Source organism: Dermacentor variabilis, chromosome 11 (assembly GCF_050947875.1).
Source record: "Dermacentor variabilis isolate Ectoservices chromosome 11, ASM5094787v1, whole genome shotgun sequence".
Classification (NCBI taxonomy): domain Eukaryota; kingdom Metazoa; phylum Arthropoda; class Arachnida; order Ixodida; family Ixodidae; genus Dermacentor; species Dermacentor variabilis.
The window spans coordinates 127,490,426-127,499,401 of NC_134578.1; the positions used below are offsets into that span (position 1 = coordinate 127,490,426).

Below are 8,976 nucleotides of genomic sequence, written 5' to 3' on the forward strand. Positions count from 1 at the left end.
CCAATACGCCACCACCAAAATACTTAAACATGAGAGAAAGCGTCCGAGGCCATGAGGTTTCGAAAATGCCGCGCTCCGAAATTTTCACATCCGCCATTGGGAATATAATTAGTATCCGTTGTAGAAAAAAAGAAAAAGGAATCAGATTTCAAGTGATCATTGAAAGTGGCCGCGTTTTTTCGGGGCGTGTCCTGATGAAATAATTTCACTTCAGTTCGTTGGTTCAATTGCATTTGTTGGCTCCTTGCAGCATGTTTAGATTTCATCTTTTTCAGTATTCTTAGTACTCTCATTGTAGCCTGCACATTTTTCGGTTGTTTTGAGGTATCCATTCCTGAATGATGTTTTTCTTTTCCTTAAAGCTAGCCGTAGAACAAGCGCTTTCTATCTAATCATTACAATAAGAATCCAGCATCATCGGCGCGATTAAAGTTCGGGAACTGGCGATTTTTAATGCCGCGATCACGAAGGTTAACAGCATGTTCATACAAGGGGTGACGTGACGCAAGGCGTGATTTTTCAGCATACCAGTCACGATATCTAATCGAATCTAAGATTGAAATGGCGTTCTTAATTAGTTTGGTTCCAGATAGAACAAACAGAAATAAAAAAAAGGTTGTCTTTGATTGCCATTCAAATCTTAAGACCGCGTGTAGAAAGTGTTCCGGCTTACATTCGGCAAATCAAAATGAACGGCTAAAATTAGTCTATCCCATTAGGTTTCATGCGGGAGATCACGCGAAAGGCAGCCATTCTTCTTTACATGGTTTCTCTCTTTTGCGCTGTCATTTGCGCATGCAAATTTCTTCGTACGGGAATTTTATGAAGCGAAGGCAGCTACAGACCGTTTTCATTGTTTCGTTCATGTTCGTAGGCGCAAATTTTCAAACCTAGTGCTTGGAGGAACATTTCCGCTGCTCTAGAAGGGCATGACAGTGCCCGCTCTTTCATTTCTCCAATCGCTCGCAAACACATTGCATTGCCAGTCTACAGCGGCAATACAAAGCGACGTTTCACCATGCACGTCGAAGTTGATTACCAGTACCGCGCCAGCGTCGACTGGCCGCCGAAGCGACGAGCTCAGCAGCGCATGCGCAAGGGCCGACACCACCCCAACCGAGCTTCCCTGCTTATCGGAGAGAGCAGGTGCGCGTGAACACGGGCGCGCCTGAGTATCTGAGTTTAAAAAAAAAAAGAACTGTGCCCGAGGCAGTGACAAAGACAAGTGGTCGCGGTCGCTCTGAATCTTATCGTATTATAGAAAAGGCGGGTTGGCGGCGCTTCCTCGAGGGTCAAAACGTACAATCGTCGAACTAGCGCTCCCGGCGTCAAGTGGAGTGCATCCTTCTTCTTGTAACGGTTTGCAATTGACCGCTTGAATGTGCCGACCACGCGTCACGGGTCGCGTATAGAGCCAACCGTTGGCAAGAACGCGTCTAGCGTAGCAGCAGAACCGATCGCGGTTGCGATAACCCATCGCTGCGTAGCGAAAGAAAAAAAAAACGAACGCACCCACACGCAGTTTGTAGCAATAACCGCACAAACCAATGTGGTTTTAAATGTAGCTTCGCAGGTCACAGTAGAAGGGCACTGAAACTTTCTCATAACGCACACTGCTGTAGTCCACAAAGAACAAAGCGCACAAAACAGATCTGATACAGCCGCACTGCATTATTTCGTGTTTTCACTATATCATAACTTTCGTGTGCATGCCACGCAGGCCAGGAGTAAAAGGCAAGAAAAAAAATGATACGCGATCCTAAGCTTTGACTTGGCTGCTGTGGCATTTATGTTCTCTAGGCGAACGCAACGCGCCAGCCTCGACTGGCCGCCGAAGCGACGAGCTCAGCAGCGCATGCGCAAGGGCCCACACCACCCCAACCGAGCTTCCCTGCTTATCGGAGAGAGCAAGTGCGCGTGAACACGGGCGCGTCTGAGTATCTGAGCTTACAAAAAAAAAAAAAAAACTGTGCCCGAGGCAATGACAAAGGCAAGTGGTCGCGGTCGCTCTGAATCTTATCGTATTATAGAAAAGGCGGGTTGGTGGCGCTTCCTCGAGGGTCAAAACGTACAATCGTCCAACTAGCGCTCCCGGTGTCAAGTGGAGTGCATCCTTCTTCTTGGAACGGTTTGCAATTGACTGCTTGAATGTGCCGACCACGCGACACGCGTCGCGTATAGAGCCAACCGTTGGCAAGAACGCGTCTAGCGTAGCAGCAGAACCGATCGCGGTTGCGATAACCCATCGCTGCGTAGCGAAAGAAAAAAAAAAAACGAACGCACCCACACGCAGTTTGTAGCAATAACCGCGCAAACCAATGTGGTTTTAAATGTAGCTTCGCAGGTCACAGTAGAAGGGCACTGAAACTTTCTCATAACGCACACCGCTGTAGTCCACAAAGAACAAAACGCACAAAATAGATCTGATCTGCATTATTTCGTGTTTTCACTATATCATAACTTTCGTGTGCATGTCACGCAGGCCAAGGAGTAAAAGGCAAGAAAAAAAAGATGATACGCGATCCTAAGCTTTGACTTGGCTGCTGTGGCATTTATGTTCTCTAGGCGAACGCAATGCACAAACTGAACTCGAATTTCCGATAATGGAAGTTCGTATTTGGCGACAAGGTTGTATTTTTGACTAATATTTGCGTTTTTCGCCCGTGCATGCGCTTCACTGCGCTACTCTTTGCCCCTTCAACGCGGCTTCACTGCAATGCGGGAGTGTTCTGCGTTAAGCCGAACCAACAGGCAAAATCGCGCCTAGCACATAGAGTTCCCCCCCCCCCCCAAAAAAAAAAAAGCGGAAAAGAAAAGTAGCCTTATTTAAACGAGAAAGATGCCACGAGTGCCCCAACGGAAAGCTTTAAGGGTTACCGAAGGGTAACTGAGGGCGACGCAACGAGCTTTGGCAAGAAGGACGATGGGTGTAGCGTCACGAGAGATAGGAATAGAGCAGATTGAGGGGCGAGCGAACAAACGCGAGTTAATGACACCTTAGTTTAAACCATGAAAAAAAGAAATGGGCATGCAATGGGGGGGGGGGGGGGGAAGATGGTCATTGAGGGTTACGGACTCAATTCCAAGAGAAGGGAAGCGTAGCAGGGGGTGGCAGAAAGTTGGGAGGGCAGATTAGATTAGGAAATGTGCAGGGACTACATGGCGACAATTAGCACGTGACCGGGGTACTTGGATACTTATGGGAGAGGCCTTTGCCCTGCACTGGGCGTAACCAGGAGGAGGAGGATGAAAAGGTAGCAACAGGTCTTCATAACATACAGGTTGGAAAGCTGGAGCACCTTTGAACCCTTGAATATATTTCGCAAGGCTTGGCCACACGACAAGCTTGTTTTCGAGGCGTTCGCTCCCACTGCTGCGAAAATGTGCACACAACGGCTGCACAGTAGTTGCCAGAAAGCGGGCACTCTATTTTTCTTTCATAGGGAATCTTTCTTCCACTAGGGCAGCGGATTTTGGCAGGGCGAGCTTGCGTTGGCGCTGTGGTTTACGGATCCAAGCAATAGTGAACACAAAAATCCAGTGTTGGCTTTGAGCGGGATTCACATTGGTTGCCGAACCCACGGCTAATCATACACCCCCCCCCCCCCCTCCCCGTCCTATAGTGGCTCATTACAGCAGACAGAAACATCGGATAAATAACAATCCTATTTCTTAGACATATAATTTGCCGATTCTCCCTCCTGGTTCTTTCTTTTGCTGTCATTTATTTTTCTCGAAGGCCGTAATAAGAAATTTGCTGGTGCGGCTGTCCCATTTGCGCGGCAAGAAGTGCGACGCTACACACAGGTGGAGTGGCCGTTTAATTACTCTCGTGGTCCGCGAACCGGCGTCGTTGCGTATGGTATAGGAATGGTGCGTGTGAAGTCAGTGCTCGCTTCGAGCTTGTGTTCTTCATTTTGATTGAATGAAGTCTCACCGAAGTGAGCGGGGGCCGATCCCGGAGGTAGTGCAATACCGGGCCGACCTGCGGCGGAGGTGAAGCAGGCTTCAAGCACTCCGCCAACTTCCAAAAATAGGTTTAATATCGTGGGTCCACATAGAACCCGTATCAGATATTAAGCTGATAAGAACAGAGTTTTTTATTATGCTAGTTACACATCACATCATAAATATTTGTTACGAAACCAAGGAAAAAACGGATAAAAGGTGTGTAGTCTAAAACCGGCAAACAAATGACTAAAAAAACTAGTTAGTGGTGTTAGTAATAAAAGGCTAAAACTGTAAAGGTGTAAAACAGCAAAAATCGCTTCTCTAAAAACATAAGATCATCTAAGAGGTGCCGACATGGGCTCTAAAAATCTTTGTAGAGGCGCTGATAGTATCGCTGATGCACAGGCGTTTGAGTGTCCGTAGGTATGACCTACTGCACAGCCTGCGCATCACGCGATCGTTCCCCTGATCCCAGGTGCCAAGGCAGCCGACGACCACCGCGTCCACCGTCACGCGTCCCATTTGCGCGGCATGAAGTGCGACGCTACACACAGGTGGAGTGGCCGTTTAATTACTCTCGTGGTCCGCGAACCGGCGTCGTTGCGTATGGTATAGGAATGGTGCGTGTGAATTCAGTGCTCGCTTCGAGCTTGTGTTCTTCATTTTGATTGAATGAAGTCTCACCGAAGTGAGCGGGGGCCGATCCCGGAGGTAGTGCAATACCGGGCCGACCTGCGGCGGAGGTGAAGCAGGCTTCAAGCACTCCGCCAACTTCCAAAAATAGGTTTAATATCGTGGGTCCACATAGAACCCGTATCAGATATTAAGCTGATAAGAACAGATACTACACTTTGATCTTAGCCAAAAGGCCGAGAAGCGATGTCCTTCACTTCACTCCATTGTACTACTGCCTTGTGGGCGCCCTGCCGACATTGGTAACCTCAGCAACAGCGTGGGCAATTTTCTAAATTTCAGCCTGTCTAGAGACTCTATGCTCTCTATCTGAGGAATAAACTCGCGACGCCTCAGTCTTTCGCTGTTAACGAAACGCTGTCGCGTAGAAACGAGACCCGAGTGCAAGCTTGTTTGTAAGGCCAAACCAACGACGGCAACCTCGTAGAAAACGGAGCAGGCGAGCGGAAAACACGCGCAAGGGGAATGCTTACTTCCGTCTGAATGCGGCCGCTCGAGGTGACTTTCTTTGAGGCCTTCGTTTCAAGCCCGTGCGCAAGTGTAATATAGCACGCGCATTTCCTTCATTTCTTTTTATTTACCGCAAGGCCCACTGAAAATTTTGATACGGCACAGGCCGGGACGGATCGCAACGTGTAGAATCGACCGGCAGAATTAGGTAGCGTGCCCCATGTACGAAGACGAGCAACATAGAAGTGAATGAAAAAAAAAAATAAATATAGAAAAGACTGCGCACTCCTTCCAACCGGAAACAGAGGGGGGAGAAGAATCGCCATGTGAAGCACAGGTATTGTATGTTAAAAAAAGTGCTACCTCATAATCTTTACCACTATCCCGCGCGCGTGTGTTTGTATATGTATATATACACACATACATATATATATATATATATATATATATATATATATATATATATACACACACACACACATGCTAGCATAGCTTAAACGCAGCTTTGAAGCTCAGCCTTACACAAGAAGAAAGCACCACCCCTTTCGCAATCCCCATTTGAACCATTTAAGTGAGAAACGTGAGTACAGCCAGGTCGTTCGAAACTGGCGCGAAAACGCATTGGCGCCATCTGTGTACGGAACTAGGAAAACCTACGGACTTCGCCATACAGAAAGAACGGTAGATGGCGCGAGCGAACTAGAGCCAGTGAGTAATGGCAGAAACGTCTTGGGAAGAGAGAAAAAAAAAAACACGCAAAGGTTGTTGGCTTGTGGCAGCATTCTATTTTACAGCGAGTAAAGAGCATAGCAGCTTCTAAAGGAGCAGCTAAAAAAAGAAGAACGTGAGAGAGGGAGACAAACAGGCGTGTTTCCTTAGAATGCAGAGCATGCAGCACACACAATCAAGTGCCAAAGAGACCGGGAAAGCAGATGGCGCGAAGGCGTATGTCGTCAAAGCTTGAAAGCAATTTATAAACTACAAGGCGCGCCGAAGTCAACCTACTCTCATCAGGTTGCTCCCGCCTCCGATTGCATTTAAATTAAAATTACAGTCGCCTCAAAGGCAGAGAGAGAGAGAGAGAGAAAATAAATACACTCGCTTCGTGCAGCTGCACACGTTCAAATTTTACAGCAAGAGCACTCCCGAAAGCGCAAAGCCCGCTGCTGCCTGGCCGGAATGCGCTCGCTTCAGGAAATCGCCGTGCTTGCCTCGGCAACCAAGAGGTGTCGCTTGGCACACTGCTGCATTGTAGCACACCGGGAACCGTGCAGACGTCGGCGATCGCCTCGACATCGCTGCGAGCGCTCGAAGAGACAAAGTCCGAAACGACGTCAGCCGGGGCGGCGGGAGCTCGATACCCTTCACGAAACTTCTGCGTGTACACCGCCGAACGGCCACGACGGAATCGCTGGCATCCTGCTCGCAGCTGCATTGTGTCGCGCCGGGGATCGTGGAAACACCACGCAGACGTCGGCGTCGGCCCCGACATGGCTTCGAGCGCTCCAAGAGACTAAGTCCGAAACGACGTCAGCCGGGGCGTCGAGCACGCCGCCCGCGCTGGTCGCACTCGTGCTCGGAAATGGCGAAGGGGACCGCGCTAGCGTGCCTTGAATCGGTGAGCGGCGGTACCGCGGCGATCGCGAGAGCTCGTATCAGCCGCGCCAAAGCGAAATATTGGCGCTCGGCTCGGCGCAGTACGCCGCCTCGTCGCACGAGTACGGCCCCATGGAGGTCTGGCCACTTATCGCTGCTATTATAAGGGGAGAACCGGGCCGGCGTAGTCGTCGGCGCCGCGACGTTGGCGCGCGCTCTCGAAGAGACAAAGTCCGAAACGACGTCAGCCGGGGCGGCGGGAGCTCGATACCCGTCACGAAACTTCTGCGTGTACACCGCCGCACGGCCACGACGGAATCGCTGGCATCCCGCTCGCAGCTGCATTGTGTCGCGCTGGGAATCGTGGAAACACCACGCAGACGTCGGCGTCAGCCCCGACATGGCTTCGAGCGCTCCAAGAGACAAAGTCCGAAACGACGTCAGCCGGGGCGTCGAGCACGCCGCCCGCGCTGGTCGCACTCGTGCTCGGAAATGGCGAAGGGGACCGCGCTAGCGTGCCTTGAATTGGTGGGCGGCGGTACCGCGGCGATCGCGAGAGCTCGTATCAGCCGCGCCAAAGCGAAATATTGGCGCTCGGCTCGGCGCAGTACGCCGCCTCGTCGCACGAGTACGGCCCCATGGAGGTCTGGCAACTTATCGCTGCTATTATAAGGGGCCATACGGTCCCGGCTGACGTTGTACCGCAGTGCGATTTTCGGCTTGCGCGTCTTCGTAGCTGTTTCCGCGCACTGCTGCGGAGTCGAGAATCGTGCCCAGGCACGGCTACGCGAGCGCTCGAAGCGACCGAAGTCCGAAACGACGTCAGCCGGGGCGGCGGGAGCTCGATACCCTTCACGAAACTTCTGCGTGTACACCGCCGCACGGCCACGACGGAATCGCTGGCATCCCGCTCGCAGCTGCATTGTGTCGCGCCGGGAATCGTGGAAACACCACGCAGACGTCGGCGTCAGCCCCGACATGGCTTCGAGCGCTCCAAGAGACAAAGTCCGAAACGACGTCAGCCGGGGCGTCGAGCACGCCGCCCGCGCTGGTCGCACTCGTGCTCGGAAATGGCGAAGGGGACCGCGCTAGCGTGCCTTGAAACGGTGAGCGGCGGTACCGCGGCGATCGCGAGAGCTCGTATCAGCCGCGCCAAAGCGAAATATTGGCGCTCGGCTCGGCGCAGTACGGCGCCTCGTCGCACGAGTACGGCCCCATGGAGGTCTGGCAACTTATCGCTGCTATTATGAGGGGCCATACGGTCCCGGCTGACGTTGTACCGCAGTGCGATTTTGGGCTTGCGCGTCTTCGTAGCTGCTTCCGCGCACTGCTGCGGAGTCGAGAATCGTGCCCAGGCACGGCTACGCGAGCGCTCGAAGCGACAGAAGTCCGAAACGACGTCAGCCGTGGCGGCGGGAGCTCGACGCCTTTCACGAAACTTTGGCGTACAAGCCGCCGCACGGCCACTACTTAGTCGGCGTCACCGTGCAGAGGGCTGCACTATAGCTCGCCGGGAACTGGGGGAGAACCTGGCGGGCGTCGTCGTCGGCCCCGCGACGTTGGCGCGAGCGCTCGAAGAGACAAAGTCCGAAACGACGTCAGCCGGGGCGGCGGGAGCTCGATACCCTTCGCGACACTTCTGCGTGTACACCGCCGCACGGCCGCGACGGAATCGCTGGCATCCTGCTCGCAGCTGCATTGTGTCGCACCGGGAATCGTGTAAACACCACGCAGACGTCGGCGTCGGCCCCGGCATGGCTTCGAGCGCTCGAAGAGACAAAGTCCGAAACGACGTCAGCCGGGGCGTCGAGCACGCCGCCCGCGCTGGTCGCACTCGTGCTCGGAAATGGCGAAGCGGACCGCGCTAGCGTGCCTTGAATCGGTGAGCGGCGGTACCGCGGCGATCGCGAGAGCTCGTATCAGCCGCGCCAAAGCGAAATATTGGCGCTCGGCTCGGCACAGTACGCCGCCTCGTCGCACGAGTACGGCCCCATGGAGGTCTGGCCACTTATCGCTGCTACTATAAGGGGCCATACGGTCCCGGCTGACATTGTACCGCAGTGCGATTTTCGGCTTGCGCGTCTTCGTAGTTGTTTCCGCGCACTGCTGCGGAGTCGAGAATCGTGCCCAGGCACGGCTACGCGAGCGCTCGAAGCGACAGAAGTCCGAAACCACGTGAGCCGGGCCGGCGGGAGCTCGACGCCTTTCACGCAACTTTGGCGTACAAGCCGCTGCACGGCCACTACTCAGTCGGCGCCGCCGTGCAGAGGGCTGCACTATAACACG

General features: G+C 52.9%; 2 non-coding genes across 2 annotated transcripts; both read right to left on the reverse strand.

The window, feature by feature from the left end:
- Positions 1 to 3,942: 3,942 nt before the first annotated feature.
- LOC142565048 (U2 spliceosomal RNA) lies at positions 3,943 to 4,134 on the reverse strand. The gene has a single exon (XR_012824770.1). It is a non-coding gene; the product is annotated as a U2 spliceosomal RNA (small nuclear RNA).
- Positions 4,135 to 4,640: 506 nt separating this feature from the next.
- LOC142565213 (U2 spliceosomal RNA) lies at positions 4,641 to 4,832 on the reverse strand. Its single transcript, XR_012824875.1, has one exon. It is a non-coding gene; the product is annotated as a U2 spliceosomal RNA (small nuclear RNA).
- Between the last annotated feature and the right edge of the window lie 4,144 nt (positions 4,833 to 8,976).